General features: G+C 52.2%; 1 protein-coding gene across 3 annotated transcripts in view; it reads right to left on the bottom strand.

Moving 5' to 3' along the window:
• Positions 1–20,246, bottom strand: part of BCL9L (BCL9 like) — a 44,353-nt gene extending 24,107 nt beyond the window's left edge. For all 3 annotated transcript variants that reach the window (XM_082200866.1, XM_082200867.1, XM_082200868.1), the window contains exon 1: positions 20,125–20,246. The gene's annotated coding sequence lies outside the window, so the exon portion shown is untranslated. The remainder of the gene's footprint in view (positions 1–20,124) is intronic.
• Positions 20,247–20,820: the final 574 nt, after the last annotated feature.

Here is a 20,820-nt window from a genome sequence, read left to right as displayed (position 1 = left end):
TGTAGTTTGCACACCCCGCGCGGGCGCGGAGCCCAAGGGCGAGGGGACTACGGATCCCGGCAGCCCCCGCGCCGGGGACGGAGGGGGAGAGGCCGGGTGCAGGGATGGAGGGACGGGTGGGCGAGCGAGTGAGTGAGTGGCAGCCGCAAAGCCTTGGTCGAGAGCCAGGAAGGGCCTCCCCAGAGGAGGAGGAGGAGGAGGAGGGAGGCGCAGAGAGGGAGGGAGGGAGGGAGGGAGGGAACCCCAGGGGTCATCTAGTGACGGCGCCCCAATCGAAAATTTGACTTTTTTAAAAAAAAAATCTTTCGAATTTTTTAATTTTTCCCGCGGCACACCAGGCAACATCTCGTGGCACACTAGTGTGCCGCGGAACAGTGGTTGGGAAACACTGCTTTAGACAATGGTTGGTGTTTCGGTAAGGAAGAGAACATAAGAATCCTCTCTGCTGCCCTACAGTCCTTGCACCTCCTAGTGATGGGCAAGGACCAGTGGCAATATTTATTCTTCTTCCACTCAAACCGGTTCCAAATTCTGTGGCTTCCTCGGGTAGTGCCTGCAAGCAAGCTTTAACCCCCCCCCCCAATATTTAATAACATCATTCAGATTTGCTTTATTTATTTCAAGGGCATGGGTAAGAACTGAGGTGCTCAAAAGTCTTTGAACCCTCCCTATACAAGCAAACTGTTTACAGGTCAGCTGATGCAACAGCTTCTTCCCTCGCAAGAGAAATATTTTGAAAACAGAGAAATTTACAAAAAAAGCAAACTTAGGCCACTGTACTTTGCAACAGCCTTCCCTGAGGCTGCTACCTTCAAGATGTGCAAAGTAATAATATTTACTGCATTCGTATTCTGCCTTTCCTCTGCAGGGCTCTAAATGAGGTACGTGGTTCGGTCGTTTGTTGTTGTTCTCACAACAACCCTGTAAGGTCGGCAAGCCCGAAAGAGCATGTCTGCCCGAGATCAGCCTGTCAGCTTCATACCTGAGCGAGCATTTGAGCCTAAGGCTCTCCTTTTCTAGTCACAACACCCCACTGGCTTTCCAAGGGCCCGCCCAGACAGACCCACAGGGTCTTTCCCTCACCTAAGAAAGCATTATTCTAAACCTGCCAGCACAACCAGTGATGCACTGGGTCAATAAGCCACCTGCTTCTGCTCCTCAGCACCAAGCTTTTGCCAGGCCTCAAACAAATGGCTGGCAGCAGGTAGCTTGTTCCTTCCAGTGGGTCCCATGCTGTGCAAGTGCTTCCTAAGGGAGCCAGCAGGCATCAGGCAGGAGATGCTGGAAAGTACCGTATTTTTCGCTCTATAAGACGCATCAGACCACAAGACGCACCTAGTTTTTGGAGGAGGAAAACAAGAAAAAAAATATTCTGAATCTCAGAAGCCAGAACAGCAAGAGGGATCACTGCACAGTGAAAGCAGCAATCCCTCTTGCTGTTCTGGCTTCTGGGATAGCTGCGCAGCCTGCATTCGCTTCATAAGACGCACACACATTTCCCCTTACTTTTTAGGAGGGAAAAAGTGAGTCTTATAGAGCAAAAAATACGGCACTTTCTGACCAGTGTCTGCAACAGGCCAGAGGGGTACTCACCTGCCCATTTCCAGTGCCAACATATGGCCACAGAGAACATGCCTACCAGGGTGGATTTGATTTAAATTGATTTAAATCGCTAGTCAGTAAGACTTGATTTAAATCATTTTTTTGCAGAAAGACTGATTCTTGTTGGTATAATATTTACAACCAGGTGAAGGTTTCATTTTTGGAATAATCAATTTTCAGAGTAGTTTTTACAGCTATATCAGAAATTACTGATTTGGTTATGCTACTAGAAATACATAGACAGATAATTATGAAATTATTGTGTGGTTTAATAAGTTTATATTTGGACAACTTTTCTGCAGTACTTTATTGGAAGGGGGAAACAATCATTTACTTAATAACAATTTAAACAATTTTTTAAACTGAAAGAATAACCTAATGGCACATGTATCCATGTTTTTTAACTGATGTGGTTAAACAATTAAAAAAAACTTAGACTGAGTTTTAGCACACATGAAAAACTTAAACAAATCCTTATTTCATGATGAATAGCCTTTGGACTATAATGTAACTTAAATAGAAAATTATCTTTAGAAAGATTTTTTTCCTCCAAAAGCATTTTATTTTTAAAATCCAATTTAAATTTGAAAAATCCAATTTTTTTATTTAAAAAATAATTTTTATCTACCCTGATGCTTACTCCTGAGCAAGACCTGGCACCCAGGATGACCCAAATCCATCACAGGCTCTGGAAAGGCAGCACCATGCAGCTCCCCCCCTGCCCCCCCATCAGAATTATATTGAGAATTATATTGAGTCAGAGGAGAGAAAATGGAGGTGGGAATTGGGAAATGGATAGATTTCGTTTTGGGAAGCCTCAACCCTCCTGCAAGGGAGGCCTCTTGCTTACTTGAAAGCTAAAGGTCAGAACTGCCTCTCTTTAGCTTTTGGGGTGTTTTTTTCTGAGCAGAGGAAGGGGTGGATGGGGGCTGCTTTGCTCTTCTGTCTTTGGGTATTTTCCCAGTTGAAATCGAATACCCCACTGCAAGATGCTTGCACCCAGAAGGAGAAAGAGACACATCACTATTTCAACCATTTCCCAAAACCAGTCACACTGGTCCTTACTGAGAAAAAGAGTGTTTCTACACAAAATGGCTAGGAAACCCCTGTGCTTTTTAGTGGGTAAAAGGTAAAGGGACCCCTGACCATTAGGTCCAGTCGTGGCCGACTCTGGGGTTGCGGCGCTCATCTCACTTTATTGGCTGAGGGAGCTGGCGTACAGCTTCCGGGTCATGTGGCCAGCATGACTAAGCTGCTTCTGGGGAACCAGAGCAGCGCTCGGAAATGCTGTTTACCTTCCTGCCAGAATGGTACCTATTTATCTACTTGCACTTCGTGCTTTTCTGAACTGCTAGGTTGGCAGGAGCTGGGACCGAGCAACGGGAGCTCACCCCGACACGGGGATTCGAACCGTGGACCTTCTGATCGGCAAGCCCTAGGCTCAGTGGTTTAACCCACAGCATTTGGCAAGCGCTACAGAGATCAAGTAGCCAAGCATTCCAGGTTGGAGCACTTGATCCTGAAGTGCCTGGCAGACCCCAGGGGAACCAAGAGGGATCCGTCCCATATAGTAATCAAACGGTAACAATACAAGACCTATGCTGGAGGATGCACGGAATAATTGGCCTCTGAGGGTCAGATGGCTTCCCTCCTTTATTTTATTTTATTTTAATGTGAGAAAGGAAAGGAAGGGGAAAGCAAAACAGCCACACAGTCCATGCTGCATAGAGGGCCACGGGCTTTTTAAGCAGGTAAGGTAATGGCAGGTTTCAACATTCTGCATTAAATTTAGATTTCACCTTGAGCCTGTTTATTTTTAAAACCACCGCTATGACACAGTTGAAGCGTAAAGTTTTGTTTTTAATTCAATCATTTATTCCCACCACACAGACACAAGCACACACTTACGGGGGGGGGGGAGTGAGTGAAGGAAAAGGTCTGCTAGGCAGCCTGGCACTTTGTTCCTGGGACCCTATTGGGGGAAGTTCCTTTTGTGCGGCCCCTCCAGAACAAACCCACCATCACACACACACAGCCCAAGCAGCTCACACTTCAATTTCGGTCTGAATGGTCGTTATTGTCCGCTGCTCCAACAGAGAGATGGTAACACACTGCTGCAGCCACTGCTGCGTTTTAGGAGTCTTTACACATGCTAATCAGGTGAAAACTCCGCCTGGAGAGAATTAATATTTAGCAAAGTTCCCGCAGTTTGCTCATACAAGGATCATATTGTTGATGCTTCCATATCACAGTCCAAGAGAATTCTCCCAAGTTTTAAGGAATGAGGCTGGTCTGCTTTAAGAAACTGTCTCTGGTTCCTCGTGCAAACTTCCCTGAAGCCAGGGCCATAAAGGCTTCCAGAGTCCTGGGTGCCAGCATCCCACCCCCACCCACCCCTCTGAGGACTCGTCCGGGTGCCAAGGATTTTTTTCTCACTCCTGCCAGCAACATTTCCTAACACACACTTCTCAACTGAAAGTCTTGTGCAATAAGGGGCAGGCCCTCCTTGTTTACTTGAGTGTGTGGAGCTGCTCTGGGCCAATAGCTTTTGAACCCCTAACAAAAGGAGCTGGGGAGAGTTAAGAGCACCCCCGCAATTGCCCAGACACCAGGCTATCAATAGACAACAGAACCCTTTGTAAGGTGCAGAAAAAAATAATGGAGTTCAGACCCAAAACAGCACAGAGCCAGTGAGAGAGGTGACCCACACTTGCTATTATTCTGCTCCAACAGACCCAGAGTGGTAGGGCTGGGGGATATATTGATATATCGTTCAAAACTGGTCTGAAGTCCATATCATGATATTGGTTTCATAATATTTGACCTGGCAATATATCACGAGTTATTATGTGTGTGTACGCGAGCAAACTATGCAAAAATCACGATGTGGGGGAAAACCACAAAGCCAGCCAATGCCTCTACATAGCTCCATCCTTATTTCAGACAGTGTAATATATACTGGTATATTGCAATGTTTAGCAAGTGATATATCATGGTGCTGAAAACCAGGTATCGGCCAGCCCTATTCTGTGGCACCTTAAAGCCCAACAGACATACTGTGGCATAAGCTTTTTTGTGTCCACTTGATCATTGGATGAAGTGGGTTTTAATCTACAAAGGCCTGTGCCATAATAAATCTGTTAGGCTTTCAAGATGCTACAAGGCTTGGTGATGCTGTTGTTAAACAAAGAAGGAGCTCCCCCCCCCCCCACCGACAGTGCCTTGCCTAAGGAAGCAAGTGCCCGCTGGCACTACACAGGCATTGGCACTGAATGCAGAACAGCCAAGGAGCAGAGAGGACTTCCTTGCTGGGGACCTAGCACCAGCCAGCAAGGGCTGGCCCAAGAGGTCCCTTCCTGCAAGACCTGCTGGGGGCTGGCAGGATGCTCAGGGCTTTCAGAGAGAGTGAAGTCCCTCTGGCTGGAGCTGGCTGCTCTTTCCACCCGGCGCCGAAATACCAAATGCTGCTGCTGCCACCCAGCTTGCTCTCCCCATGGAGGAATCCAACCAGCTCACACTTGTTCCAGCCCCAAGAGGGGAGCGGAGGCAGCAAGAGCTTTGTTGTGCATACACGAAACTGTCGCTAAGTGAAGAAAGAAAGAAAGAAAAAATCCAGGCAGGAGGGAAAAGGGGGAGAAACCACAGTTTGATTTCTGGTGGCCAGCCAGCTCACTGACTCAGCCAGTTTGGTTGCCTGCCATGCACAGTTAAAAACAAAACACTTTCTGCAGCCGGGAACCAGTGGGGGTAAGCAGTGGGGCTTCTGGGGGGGGGCAGAGCAAGGAGCAGATCCTGCATCAGCCACGGGCAGGAGAACACTGCAGGGGGGCAAAGAGTGCTAAACTGTGGCTTGCGGCATCCCTTCCCAGGGCCCTCCTAGTTTCCCTGAGCTGGCAAAAAGGAGACTATTTTCTATTAATGACACTAGGAAAGGTTCCCTGGCTCCAGAGGGCTTTACACAGGACTGCTGCTGCTGCTGGGGGCCAGGAGCTGCCTGCTTCATAGCGGGTACCCCCTGGTGGCACCGGCTGAATGGCAGAGCATCTACGCTGCATGCATAAGGGCCCGGTTCAATCCCCAGGTAGGGCTGGGGGAAACTCCTGCCTGAAACCCAGGGGGAGCAGCTGCCAGTCAGTGCAGCAAAGACAATGCCAAGCTAGGTGGACCGAGAGCTGGGACAGCTTCTTGGGTTTCTCCAAAGCTTCCCCCACAGAGTTCTATCCGGGACAGGTTATTCCGTTTGCGATGCACTAGCCCCTTAGAGCAAGAAATCCCGGTGATTAAGCAGTATATAAATAGCTCAAATAAAACAAACAAGCCCTCGGTTGCAGAATGTCAAGCCGGGATAAAATATGTGGCTCTTGCAGAGCAGCTTCAGCCCTGCAATGGGGAAGGACTGGCTGTGTGCCATGCAAATGTAACCCTGAGCAGAGCAGGACACACCAAAATGTGTGAGACCCCATACATGGGACAGCTCTCTACTTAAGGGTAGTGGTGACTGCCTGCCTGCTCCACAGGACTGTTGTGGCACTGCCCAGTGCTACCTCACCCCTAGCCCGGAGCCCATGCTGGAACCCAGCAGAGGAAGGAGGAGCCCGAGGCAAGGAAGCCCGCTCTGGAGCAAGAAAATGGCTGCTTTGTGGCAGGCGTCTCTTGCAGGCTGGAGCCTGAAGGTCTGGGAGCAATTTCTGCCTCCCACGTGCTGGGCTGAGTTTGTACTGAGGGTCTAAGGTCAGTGCTTTTCCAAAGCACTCTGGGAAAGACGCCAACTGGAGCAAACTGCTAACACCCCCTCCTACCGCACTGAGCAAGCTGTGGCTTTCTTAACCCATTGCAGGAAGCAGCCAACAAGCTCTGCTCAGTCCCAGCAGGGACAGTTGGCCTTCCAGGGTGGAGGGAGGGGGGAGAGGGAGAGAATCCTGAAGACATGCAACAGAAGCAGCAGATGGCAGAGATGGGCAGCAGGCTGCAGATTCACCCACCTGCAGACAGTCACCTACCAAAAAGCAAGCAGCACTCAAAACCTGCACTTTGGGGCACATCAGACCGTATCTAAAGCAGACTCCTTATTGGCCCAGACTCAAGCCTGGGCACATGTGGGTTTTCCATGGGTAGGATGCTTCAGCCCCCAGCAGCAGAGGGGGGGAGGGAGGGGGGAAGAAGGAAGGAAGGAAGGAAGGAAGGAAGGAAGGAAGGAAGGAGGCAGCCCAATGAGAATAGAATATTGCTCCTCCCTCAGAAAATGTTGTGTGCATGCACACAGCATGCTTCCAGGGTTATTGGTCCATCTCTGCACTTCTCCAACTTATATTCTCTTCCCTTCTCCACCCCCCAAAGTAGGATATCCCAGCTCTGACTGGAGCAGCGTGTAAGGTCACTTGAGGGCAGCATGGCGGGATGTTATCATGGTGGACAGCTGTACCACTTACTGAACTGCAACCAGCAACACATTCTCAAGGCAATCCAGAGTTCCCCTGACGTTGCTGATTGCATCAGTCCCCCTTCCAGCGGAGACGGAAGCAGAGAAAGATGAGACTTCAGTGGCAGGCCCAATCCTTTACATGCTGAGCAGCATTAGAGGCAGGAACACAAACACGGAAGCAGAAGCAGGCTGGTGTGGCAAAGGAGCCCCCCGTTCAACTCAGACAGGGTAAAAGAAATGCATGTGGGCTCCAGCAGAGGGCAAAGACAGCTCCCACAATATACGCAGGAAGTCTACCCTCCTGCACTTGTGATGATGCTTTCTGTCCCCATCATCAGTGCCCCACACAGCTGCGAAGCAAGGGCAGTGACAATTCCACACCCCACATGCCCAGGAGGTCCTTAGCCAAGTGCTCTCTAGTTCCCAGGGAACTCTAAGGCCCCAGGCTAAGGCAGCACACTGCCCACTACCGTCAGGAGCCGGAGACAGGTGAAGGTCAGCAATAAAAAAACACTGGTGTCAGTGAAGTTAACTCTTTATTCGAAGAAACCAAAACAGTGCAAGCCTACTGATCCCAGCAACTCTTCCCGGTAGGCCTTGCCCCAGTGAGACAGTTGCAAGGACTGAAGGTCCCCGCCTTTCTACAGATGCCTAAGTCCCCTCCCCTCCAGGATTTCCCCCAAACAACCAGAGACTGTGCCTGCACAGACTCTCCTCTGCCCTCTTCATCTCTCTGCATGTTCTGGGAGAGTGAGGAGAGCTGGTTGCAGCAGGAGGGGGAGATTCCCTGGATTCTCCAGCAGCCTACCTCATCTCTGTCTACTGGCCCCTGCCCTCCACTCCAGCCTCTGAATCAGGCCTGCTCTGTGTCCCAGCCTCTTCCTGCTTACTGAATCCTGTTACCTCTTCAGCTTCCTCCTCCTCCCAGTCTTCTCCCTCTGACCACTCATTGTCTTCCCACCACCAATGCCCTGGGTCTGAGCCTTCTTCCCCTCAGGGATTACCCAGCTGGTGCTTTCCACTACTTCTCTGCATCCAGCCAGTCCATGACAACTACCTGCTCCACCTCCTGAAAATGCCACACTCCTTCCAGCCTGCCCCATATCCCACTAGGTAATGTTGGCCTGCTCCCCTTGCCCATCTCTCATGGCATGCAACCAGCTTCCTTCTATCCAGAAAGTCATGTAAAGGCTTGCATCCTGTCCAGCCATCCCATGAAACACAGTAATTTTCAGTGAGAAGATGGAGAGCACTAATGCCAGGGGTGCCAGCAGGGTCAGGGCTCTCTGTTCAGAAGAATTAGCAGAAGGGGCCCCAAATGCAGTAGCAGGGCAGGCTAACCACATTTGCAGTAAGTGAAGTAATACACGTCATCATCTAAAGCAGGGGAAGGGCAGTGTTTGAAATTAGCCAGGCGCATTTTGCACCTGGTTTTCGACCACTTGCAGCCAAGTGAAGATGCCTGGGCACCAGGATGACAACTTGAAATGCATACCTGGGGATCACTGGATCTAAACTGCTTTCACACACTAATACCCCACCCTGTAGAATTCTATCAGTTATATTTTGTCTGCACCATCAGAATGAATTTCAGGAACCAAAATGCTTTTTCTATGCAGCTTGAGCAGGAGCAGTCAACACTGTAACAGGTCAATTATGTGTGGGCTGTCCTTGGATTAAGTGACTTTTCTTCTTTAAGTTCCCCAAGTTCTTAACTAGCTCAAATTGTCATCTGAACTAACCAAACATTTAACTGAGAATCAAGCTGTCAGTCTATTGTTTGGAAAATAAGCCATTAGAGCCGTCTTGCCATTTTGGCAATTGTAACCTTGGTTTAAGGAGTCACTTGGCACCTACCGTAGCTTATATATCTGTTTCTAACCCTGGAGTCGGAAATGACTTACCGGTAACTGCACCACTGCCTAAGATTATCTCTTCCCAGGCAGGTAAGAACACAAGAAGAGCAATGGCCCGTTTAGTCCAGCATCCTGTTTTCACAGTGGCTAACCAGAAACTGGTACAGGGGTACCTTGGTTCCCGAATGGCTTAGTTGTCAAGCAAGTCGACTACCGAACGCCAAAAACCCGGAAGTAAGTATTCCAATTTGCCAATGTTTTTTGGAAGTCAAAAGTCCGACGCGACTTCCGCTTGAGTGCAGGAAGCTTCTGCAGCCAATTGGAAGCTGCACCTTGGTTTTTGAATGGTTTCGGGAGTCTTAACGGACTCCTGGAACGGATTAAGTTTGAGAACCAAGGTAGCACTGTATTCAGAAGCATGCCATCTCTGACAGTAGAGGCAGAACATATCCATCAGGGTTAGGAACCGCTGATGAGCAGAGTTGAACCGCACTGCTGGCAAGGCTTTCTGACACCAACGGCACCTCCAGAGGGAGCACCCTGGGAAAGGCACAGATAACCTGCATTCGGGATGACCCAACCCAACCTGCTCTGCAGCCACAGAAAATTGGTAACAGCAGCAGGTACAGGTGGCTCAGAGCTGACAGCTGATTTCCAAAGCAGAGCAGGAGCCGGGAAGGAAAGGTACTTGGTTCTCTTGCCCACTGTAGTCCACACAGCATGCCCCCTACCTGAAAGTAGGGTTCTTCCTGCTTCCCTCAACCAGGCAACAGAAGCCTCAGGCCCCAGCCCTAGCTGAGCAGGAATGGCACATCACAAACTGCACTATGCAAGCCAGAGAATCACCTGGGACGGAATGGAGCATCCCAAGAGTCCTCTGTGTGTGTGTGTGTGTGTGTGTGTGTGTGTGTGTGTTCCTTTAAAGGGAGGTGTTGAACCACCCTGAAGGCTGCAGAAATGAAGTGGGGAAAACCTTGTGGGCAGACCCTGAGGAAATCCCCCAGCCACAGAGCTGCGATCCAGAGAGGAGGGCTTCCAGTGGTCAGCGGGTGGAGCTCCAGCACTCCCTATCCTGCCCCACTGGGAGCAGCAGCCGCCTGCACCGCTGCCGCTGGTCCAGTTCTGCAAAATGTGTGCTCACATTTGCAGCAGTAGCTGCCTGCTGCCCGCCCCCAACCCTGTCCCTCACTGCTGGGCTCGCCTCAGCTGCCAAATCAAATTGCCTTCCCAAGCTGCATTCCTGACAGAAGGAAAGAGGCGAGACCCGAGAGGGGGGACTGGCGCGAGGCCTCCCTCCACCCAGGGCAGTGCACTTCCTCTGCCTGACGCTCATCCACGACGACTGGGAGCAGCTGATGCCGGAGAGAACCGCAGCCTCTGCAGGCAGCCAGGCATCTGCCCCTGCGCCTGCAGAACACACAAAGGGCAGGGGGAGAGGCCCGGAAGGCAGCGGGGTGGAGGGGGGGCTTGGGAGCATTCCCACCCCTGGAAAGCAGAAGCGGCCAGACTGGCTTGGCCTGGCCAGTCCCACTTCCCTCCCCTCCGGCTTCTTTTCACAGAGGGAAAGCCTCCTGAGCTGACAGAACAACACACCCCCCCATGCTCCATTTTATGGCACAGGAGATGTGGGAGGCAGTCACTGCCCACCCACCCCCTTCCCCGGCCAGGCAGAAAAACAAGCCGAGCTACAAAGAGATCCCCTCCAAAGGGCACTTTGGGTGGGCCAGACCAGCCGGCCTCTGCCCGGCTGAAGCCTTGGCACTTCAGACCCTGCGCTGTCCTCTCTGCTTCTCCCATCACTCTTGAGAGAGCAGAGTGCCTCTGCCAGCGCATGGCATAACAGGACAGAGCCCAACCCAAGAATAAAAAGTCACACACAGAGACACACAGGTGGAACCCCAAAGGTTGCCCAAGCTGCGGCTAGCCCAGGGCAAGTTCCTCATCATGGCACAATTCCGAGCACAATTCAAAGTGTTGGTGTTGACCTTTAAAGCCCTAAACGGTCTCGGCCCAGTATACCTGAAGGAGCGTCTCCACGCCCATCATTCTGCCTGGATGCTGAGGTCCAGCGCCAAGGGCCTTCTGGCAGTTCCCTCATTGTGAGAAGCAAAGCTACAGGGAACCAGGCAGAAGGCCTTCTCGGTAGTGGCGCCCGCCCTGTGGAATGCCCTCCCAACAGATGTCAAAGAGATAAACAACTACCTGACATTCAGAAGACATCTGAAGGCAGCCCTGTTCAGGGAAGTTTTTAATGTGTGACATTTTAGTGTATTTTTTGTCTTTGTTGGAAGCCGCCCGAGTGGCTTGGGAAACCCAGCCAGATGGGCGAGGTACAAATAAATTATTATTATTATTATTATTATTATTATTATTATTATTATTATTATTATTATTTTATTTCTTCCTTCTGCAAGTATCTCACCTTTCTCATATCATGGAACCCAGGGTGGCAGCACACCTGTGGCTCCCAGGTTGCCGCTGCAAGCAGCACCAAGCAGCTGAGCAGAGCCACTGTGATTCACAAACACAACACATGCCAAATCCACCCCCTTCTCAATCTCCTCCATGCAGGTTGCAGTTTGGCTCATTCGCTCAAGTCCTCTGCATCCTTCTTGCCCAGCTGCCTGTTCCATTCCCTGCTGTGCTCTGGCGTGGAATGTTGCTTTGAACTGCAGGAGGGGAGAAAGCGGTGGCTCATGGGTGGGCTTCTACAGCTATGTGCTAGAGCATTCAAGGAGCTGCCTCCCCCAGACCCCCTCGCCACAACTCCACCCGCCCATAATCTGCCTCCTGACCCACACCCAGTGGGGGAGGATGGTACTCCCTTTCAGAAACTCTCCCCCTAGCAATCAGGAGACCTTGGCCCTAGGAGATACTACATATCAGTGAGCTGTGCAAATACACCTAAAGTCTCTCACCAAATCCTCAATCTCAGCCCATGCTAGGCACACCTCAGAAACTCTGTCTGTCTTACAGAGGAGCAATTTATGAAGAACTGGTGCCATACCAAAGGCATGCTGGAAGGAATGCGGGGAGGGAGGAGCCAGAGACCATAGAATCAGAATTGCAGAGTTGGAAGGGACCCTGAGGGTCATCTAGTCCAACGCCTGCAATGCAGGGATCTCAACATGGAAAGATTGAGGACTAAAGCATAACGGCTAACATAAACTTGTTAAGTACAATTCCTGCTGCTACACTAGCACTGGCAACATACCTGGAAGTGGGCTGAACCCAGTGCTATACAGAGGGGGAATCCACAAAAAAGGCATTAAGATCAATGTAGTCTCCACTCCCCATCCCAGCAAGAAATGCTAGGTTGTTCTTGCCATCAATGGGCAGCCTGGTCACCTGTGCCTGTGTGACACAAAGAGGTGGCTAAGCAGAGGCCGGCTTTGCAGCCAGTATCCCAAGAAAGGAGAATTCAAAAAGCAGGCATGACATGCAAGGCTTAGAAATGCAGCTGCCAGTTTTAATCGATCAAACTGCTTTGATTAACTGACGGAAGCCTCCAATTACCTGAATCGGCATGACGGGGGGGGGGGAAGATTCCTCAACTCTTGGAGGAATTTAAAGCACCACCCACACAGCCTTCTTCCACCCTCGTCCGAACAAGTCCTCCCCTCCCCAGGCTCGTTTCTTATTTCAACAGAATGCTTGTCCCCCAACAAGGAGAGGAAATATAATTTCAATAGCTTTATAATGAGAAATAATTCTTTCAACATTAGCGGAGAAAGAAAGACTTATTGAGTTCCTAACTCTCTCCTATCTCCAAGTTTAAGCCATGCAAACTGGCTTTCATCTGTATTTGGAGCCTAGAGCTCTTGACAATAATCAACAGAGAAGCTCAGGCCTAAATAGTTCAGCAGCCAATAGCTCATCAAGATTGTTGACCAAGCCTTCCAGGGCATCTGCCTCAGAATGCAGAGGAACTGTGGACTCCAAGCAATCACCACAATTGCTGCATTGGTTTAAAAACAAAACCAAGAGCCATGCACCAGTGCTTCAGCACCATCCAAACAGAGAGGCATTTATTGGAGGTTCCACATCAATCAGTCCTGGAGTGGAGGAGAGCCCTGGAGGAATGTCTACTGTATGTAGATGGGACGGATTCTGTTAACTATGTTTGGGATAAGCGCGTCTGCAATCAAAACAGCCTGAAACTGCAAAGCCAGGCTGACGAGAATAAATAGTAGTAGTAGTAGTAGTAGTAGTAGTAGTAGTAGTAGTAATATATTTGTATATTTATATTTATACCCCACCCATCTGGCTGGGTTTTCCCAGCCACTGAGGGCGGCTCTCAATCGAATATTAAAAACACAATACAGCATTAAACATTAAAAATCTCCCTAAACAGGGCTGCCTTCAGATGTCTTCTAAAAGTAGGATATTTCCTTATTTCCTTGACATCTGAGGGGAGGGCTTTCCACAGGGCAGGCGCCACTACCGAGAAGGCCCTCTGCCTGGTTCCCTGTAACCTTACTTCTCGCAGTGAGGGAACTGCCAGAAGGCCCTCGGCACTGGATCTCAGTGTCCGGGCTGAACGATGGGGGTGGAGACGCTCCTTCAGGTATACAGGACCGAGGCCGTTTAGGGCTTTAAAGGTCAGCACCAACACTTTGAATAGTGCTTGGAAACGTACTGGGAGCCAATGTAGGTCTCTCAGGACCAGTGTTATATGGTCCCGGCGGTCACTCCCAGTCACCAGTCTAGCTGTCGCATTCTGGATTAATTGCAATTTCCAAGTCACCTTCAAAGGTAGCCCCACATAGAGCACACTGCAGTAGTCCAAGTGGAAGATAACTACAGCATGCACCACTCTGGCGAGACAGTCTACGGGCAGGTAGGGTCTCAGCCTGCGTACTAGATGGAGCTGGTAGACAACTGGTAGACAACTGCCCTGGACACAGAATTGACCTGTGCCTCCATGGACAGCTGTGAGTCCAAAATGACTCCCAGGCTGCGCACCTGGTCCTTCAGGGGCACAGTTACCCCATTCTGGACCAGGGAGTCCTCCACACCAGCCCGCCCCCTGTCCCCCAAAAACTGTACTTCTGTCTTGTCAGGATTCAACTTCAACCTGTTAGCCGCCATCCAGGAGCTCAAGACAATTAAGGGTCAAGTCAACCTGCCCCTATTATTTATTTCATAAAATTTATATACCACTTGATTGTAAACAACAACAAAACCCTTAAAGTGGCTTACGAAAAGGTGAAACAATAAAATCAAGGTGGGCCACAGGGCACACCAAACTATCAAGCTCCTCCGTATGATCCACCACAACACCACACCCTCTTGTGGTTATTTGCTGTCTGCAGAGAGGTGTTAGAAACTCAGATATACAGTGGTACCTCGGGTTAAGAACGGAGGTCTGTTCTTAACCTGAAACTGTTCTTAACCTGAGGTAGCACTTTAGCTAATGGGGCCTCCCGCTGCCACTGCGCCGCCGCTACACGATCTCTGTTCTCATCCTGAAGCAAAGTTCTTAACCCGAGGTACTATTTCTGGGTTAGCAGAGTCTGTAACCTGAAGCGTCTGTAACCCAAGCTACCACTGTATAAGATAGGCACCAAATGGCTCCTTAAACCAGGGTTACAGTCACCAAAACGAAATGCCTAGCTGCCATTTTGGGGCCAGGCGGCTCCTAAGTCATATTTTTCAATACGACTTTTTGGTTCCTGAAATTCATCCCGATTGTGCAGATAAAATGCCAGATAGAATTCTACAGGATGTGCTGCTAGTGTGTGAAAAGAGTTGAGATCCAAGGATTCCCCAGGCATGCACGTCTAGATGATGGAGATGTAAGGCACCACCCTGGCACCCAGGCTTGGTCGCAAGTAGCCGACAGCCCCATTCAAAATGTGCCTGGCACCTGGCAAATTTTGAACACTGCTGCAGAGGATTGTGTGGCTGCTGGCCACCGTGCCTCCTTACAAATGCTGTACCTGCACATGTTCAAGTACATCCTTCTGGCAGCCAGGTAGCATGTGGGGGCAGCTGGGAGGGGCAGCCTGGTGTCTTCACAATGAAGGGGAGGAGAGCCACAACAAACTGAGATGGCAGCCCCAAAGGCAGGTTCCGTTCTAGGCTGCCCAATCCAGAGCAATCTCTTCAAAGCCCTGAAAGTTAGTGGCAACTGCTTCATTTAAGCACCAGCTAAGGGGCTGGTACCACCATGCTGCACTGAGGGCAACCCCCCCCCTGGAAGAGGCTGCTGAAGATTCAGAGGGGAGCACAACCAACTAACAGAGGATAGAAGCAAGTCCGAGATGGGGAAGGAGGCCGGCGACTTGAAATAGATGTGAAGCTGATAAGAGTGAAAACTTATGAAAGATCCGGGAAGAGTTGTGTGACTCATCCAAACATGAGCCTCCAACGCCCTGTGAAGGGTCCAAAGAGCGTCCCTAAACTCTGGGTTAGAGCATCGCACCCCTGCTCCATACTCCTTTAATCCAACATTGAATTGTAAAGTTGGAAGGGCCCCGTGGGTCATCCAGTCCAACCCCCTGCAAGGCAAGAATATGTGACTGTCCCGTAAGGGAATCAAACCTGCAACCTTGGTGTTATCAGCACCCACTCTAACCAACTGAAGGTTTAGCAGGGTCTCAGGTCGCTGGGTGACATCTAGAATGCTGCCCTCCCTTGACGGACACCCACCCACTCACCAGTTTCCATCACTTCTGTAGCCAGGATCCTATCCATAAAACCAGCATGGTCTTGCTCCTCATTGGAAGCGATTCTTGAGAACGGGGAGCGGCTGGGCTACATTAGCCCCCACCCTGGTCTCTCCCCTTTCAGCTGGGACCCCCTCATAAAAACAAGAGACAGCCGTTACTGGCATTTCCTCCCTTCAGAAAAAAGGCTGTAAAATTTTCCAAGTGAAGCCAAAGATTGGGGGGGGGGGGTTAGAAGAGAGAAGACGAGGAGGCTCAGCTCATTAGCAGCTGCATGGGGAGCCCCTGGAGCAGGGCAGGAATAGGAGGGAGGGACGCAGCCTTCTCCTCCTAATGCAAAACAGCTCAGTCCTGGGAGAGAAAATAAGAACCAGGCATAAAGCAAGAGGAGGAAGAAGAGGAGGGGGTAGTCCTTGGCTTCTCATCAAGCCCCCTCCCATTCCAGGAGCCCCCCTCCCTCCCTCCTCCCCACCACCCTGGCCCTGTCGCAGACACATTGGCCAGCCTGAGATGAGCTGGCACCCGGTAGAGGAAATTCCAGCTCTGTTGCTTCTGGCAGCCAAGCTGGGCTTTGGCCACAGTCGCTTGGAAAGCCTCGACTCAGCACTTTTCTTGCCATGCAAAGAGCCGATTCCAAGCTGCACATCCCCCCCCCCCAAGAAACACATACACATAGTCTTCACCGCTCCCACCCCCAGCAGAGACCTCCACAAGCAACGCTGATTTGCTGGGCATTGCACCAGGCCCCAGAGACTTTAGGTGGCAGCTCCTGTTTGGGCTGGTGGGAGCTCGGCTTGCCTGCCTGGCCCAGTGGATTCCTTTGCCAGGGAGGAGTTCAAACCAGGCCACAGTCAAGCAGGCAGGCAGGACACAAGCTGCTTTCAGCCCGCCGACCCACCGCTGCTGGCCACTGGTGCAGCCGTGGCAGTTCCAGCCAGGCTCAACTCGTCTTGCCCAACACCCAACAGCAACACCCTGAGGCCAAAGCCCAGCTGGCAAACGGTTCTTTCCCCCTCCTCCTCTTCCTCCTGGTTGTCTCAATACGAGGCAGCCTGCTCTGGGTGAGGCCCAGACACATTTGCGGGAGGAGCACTATCACAAGATGCCTGCAGAAATTTGGAACCCAGATGCAACAGAGGTAGCAATGGAATTCCATCAGTCCCCATACTCAATGGCTGGGAGGGAACATACGTCCTGTCTCGAAGGCTCAGTGGTACAGCATCTTAGTTTGTCCCATCCTAAAACCCTGGGGAACCCACTGCCAGCCACTACTGAGCTGGATGAACCAATGGGTCTGATTTAGTACAAGCCAGCTCTTTACATCCCTTCCTTCTCCACAAAGAGTTTTTACCCAGCCCTTTGAGCAAGGAGTATCCTGCTGGGACTGAGGATATCACTCTAGTATCATTCAACAGCTGAACCACCCCAGCAGAGTAAGGAACCCCTTTGCAGCCATTCCCTGGATCAAATTCTACCTGGTCCCCTCTTGAAGATCAACACAAGAACAAACCTACCAATAAAGGTGGGGAGAAGGGAAAGAGGTGCACTAAAATTCTCCACGAGACAGCAAAGACAGAAACCCAGGAATCCATGAAGTGTCAAGGCAGAAGGGTCAGGGCAATTTTGAGCTGAAAGCAATGGAAACTGCTGCCTTCATTAGCTACTGCTGAAATCCAAAAATGCCAGCCAGGTTTTTAGCCCTCCAAGTCCCACTTAGGCTACCTGCTTGGGCCTAAAGCAGAAGATCAAGAAGATGATCAGAAAAGGACAAAAAGCAACCACGTTTCAACCTCTCACTCCCATGCTCCTGGTCAGTTTCTGAGTTTTAACCAATATATACTGCAGGGACAAGTGTGTTGTGCCTAGCAGTTGGAGCAAGCTCACACACTTTGCCCCCTCAACAGTTCACATCTTCATTGTTTTGGCCTCAGCACCCCTTCCCCAAAGCCGAATGCTCATCTTCACACCACAGAGGCATGTGTGTGGCGGAGGCTGCAGTCTACAACCCCACAACTAGAGGCAGAAAACAAGACCAGGAGAATCTCAGGAGTTCAGTGGCAGAGGGACTTGGTGCAGCCCAAGACAGGAGGGGGCACAACGGAAAGACACTCAAAGCCTAAGCATGCAGCCGCTTCCACGGAGAGGCAACCCAATACCAGGAGACCCAGAGTGTCTGCTACAAACAGTGCCAAAGGCAGGGCATCCATCAAGAAAGAGAACACGCAAAGGAATTGAGAGAGGGGGGATGCTGTCCCCAGACATTCAGCAAACAGAGCCTGTGGCTCAGCAAACAGTGCACATGGCCACCCACAAGGCCTTACAGCTCAGTCCCGGATATGCTCCCTGCCAGGGCACCTTTAGAGTCCTGAAGATGGAACAGGCAGCACCCTCCTTAGTGCCAAGTGAGAGATCATTAGCATGAGTGATCCAGGGAATAGCAAGAGTCCTATGAGTCCAGATGACTGGAAAGCACCAGCTGTAGCATGGACAGGTCTCTCTCACCACCAACAGCCACAGTGCCCATTTGGCTAAATGGAATTCTGCTCCCCTCGCCCCCCCCCCCCAGCCACATCTACCAAAATAAAGAATATGATTTTTTGCACACATAATGAGGTAGGCTAACCCAGCCCATCCAACATCCCTGTCAAGGCTGGGCCAAGGCTTTTTGGTTATGCAAAGAGTGGGTCCACACAATCTGAAAGGTGCCCCCCAGGACCCCACAGCGTCACATGCAATTCGTGGATGCATCTCTCAGGTGCATGTCTCTCTATCGCTGGCACTCCTGAACCTATGACCAGATGACTAGCTAGTGCCAATAAGCAGCCTTGTCTGCAGACCACCTCCCTGGTGGCAGAAGCAGCACCTTGACACCGTGGGGGTGGGGTGGGGGAAGGGCAGAGAAACAGGCCAAAGATCTGAGTGGAGGGAAGCCAGATGATTCCCAGGAAGTTGGAAGTTTTGTGCCGCTGCTTTCAGCCTGCAAGTGCCTGCCTGCCACCTAGGGCTGCAATCATCCTGTGCAGGCAAAGTGTGGGGAGAAGAAGACTCCCAGAACATTGTGGAACTTACTCTGGATCACCCTGCCCAAATCTGCCAGGAAGGAATCACACCCCAGTGTAAGCAGAGGCGAAAGGACAAATCAGGCAGCCCAGTTACCCAAAGCAGACTTGCCAGTCACCTCCAGGTTGGTCACCTGCAGAAAGCAATAAGAGCCTTCAGGTAGCCTGGCAGGGGAAACCGATAACCTCTCTGTTTTTTCTTGACCCATACAACTAGCCCAGGTGTATAAAGGCAAGAACTCTGTGGCATTACAAGTCAGGCTGCCAAGACAGTTTTGGCAGCCTGGGACCGCAGTGGCCCCCAGGCCCAGCCTAGCAACCCAAGAGCTGGCCCGTTTCATGACTCCGAGTCAGCCTCCTCCATGCAGCAGCTACCTTCAACTGGGTCAATTCCTGAAACCACCTTGCTTGGGTCCAGAGACCATCCCCCTAACAGGTCACCTGCCCCAACTGCCAGGAAAAATGTTAAAACATTACAGAGCCATCCCTCAGCTCCAGACTTGTGAGGTTTATTGTAGCGCACCAAGACACAGCTTGTTCTCACAGGCAGAAGATCACAATCCAAACCCGCCCCCGCCTACAGCCAGGAAATAAGTGCCAGGCGCCTCTCCATTCAGAGGTCAAAGAGGGCTGCTGGACAGAGACATCACCACTGCTCTGTTCAAGTCACACACAACCACGTGGCTTGTTCCAGGCCCAACATGGAAGTGGCACACCAAGGAAGCTCACAAACAGACCTTGCCCAGGGCTGGTTCCTCTTGTTGGGAAGGCCAGCAGGAGAGAGATCCTCCAGGCAGAAGATGACAAAACTACATGGGATTTGGTGGCAAAGGGCACTGCTGGACACCACAACCACATGGCTCTTACCACAGGAGGGCTTTAGTCCCACCTGGAAACGCCCACCAGAAGCCAGGAGGAGTTTGAGTTCAACATCTGGGGAAGACAGGGCCAGGTTCTGGCACCCAAAGGCTTTCCTGATTTCTTCTCCCCAGCTCCACACGCAACCCCCTGCAAAAACCTCCTGCCAGGATGCGGCTTCCCCTCCGAGGGTCTCAGCCAATGGCACCATTGCCATCGTTGCCCTAAGGAGCGCCAGGTGAGCTGCTCCACGGTGGCCGGTTGCTCGCACCGAAAGGCAGGGGAGCAGGCACGCTGCCCCCGTCCCAGCCACGCCGGGAGCCAAGCAGCCACCCCTGCCGCTGCCAGCGGAGCCGCAGCAACAGGAGCTCTGTCCCGTCTTGCCTGCGAGAGGGACGCGTCACGTCCCCAAGGCAGCTCGCCCCGACGCGCAGGCCTCCTTCCTGCGAGCAGACGGTGCCCAGAGGCCACGCACGAAGGCCTCACCTTGCCCGCCGCCGCCTCGGGGGCAGCCCCCGGGCTCGGGCTGCTCGAGGCCCGCCGAGGCAGCCCAGGCGCGGCCCAAGCATGCAAGCAAGCAGCCTGCTCGGCGCTCGCCTGGCACCGCGGCTCCAAACAATGCCCCACTCGGCCCAGGGCGCTCCGCCGCCGCTTACCTGCTCAGGAGAGGCCGCCGCGGGGCTCGCCCATGGCCGCCGCAGGAGCACCGCGGTTGCTGCTGCTCGGCAAGGCGGGGGCACAGGCGGGACGCGCGGCGGCGGCGGCCGGTCCTTCCCTTCTCCTCCTCCTCTTCCTCCAGCGCCGGCGGGCCGCCTCTTTCGCTTTCACTTGCCGGGCCGCGCCGCGGAGGCGGCTCCCGCGTCGCCCCTTCGCGCTGCCGCTGCGCTTGGCCCGGCCTCGCCCTGCCCAGAAGACGCCGCCGGTGCCAACGGGCAGCGCCCGCCGCCGCGTCCGCCTGCCTCTGCCCGCCTCCGACTGCTCATTTGGGGGGAAGAGAAGCGCTCGCTCCGCTTCAGACGAGGAGCTACTCCAGGCAGGCGCCGACGCCGCCGTGTCAAAATAAGAGCCGCCTCCTCCTGCTCCTGGTTCCGCTTCGACGAGGCCTCCCAGCGGCCTGTCGGGGACCAGCACCCGGCTGGCAGCGAGAAGGGCGGGCGAGCGAGCAACGAATTCGGCGCCCCCAGGACCGGCACAACTGCCCAGACAGAGGAGGCGCCGCCCCGTACTCCTGCTTGGTAGAAGGCGCGCTTCACCTGGGAGCCACCGGCGGCAAGCGAGCAGGCTGGCTTCCTCGACGGACTGCAAGCTGCAGCGCCCTTGGCCGCCACCAAGCACCGCCCGCTCTACGGAGC

The sequence above is a fragment of the Podarcis vaucheri genome (assembly GCF_965113315.1).
Source record: "Podarcis vaucheri genome assembly, chromosome: 15".
Lineage (NCBI taxonomy): Eukaryota > Metazoa > Chordata > Lepidosauria > Squamata > Lacertidae > Podarcis > Podarcis vaucheri.
Note: the sequence above shows the minus strand (reverse complement) of the source record. Positions and strands in the feature narration are given on the sequence as shown.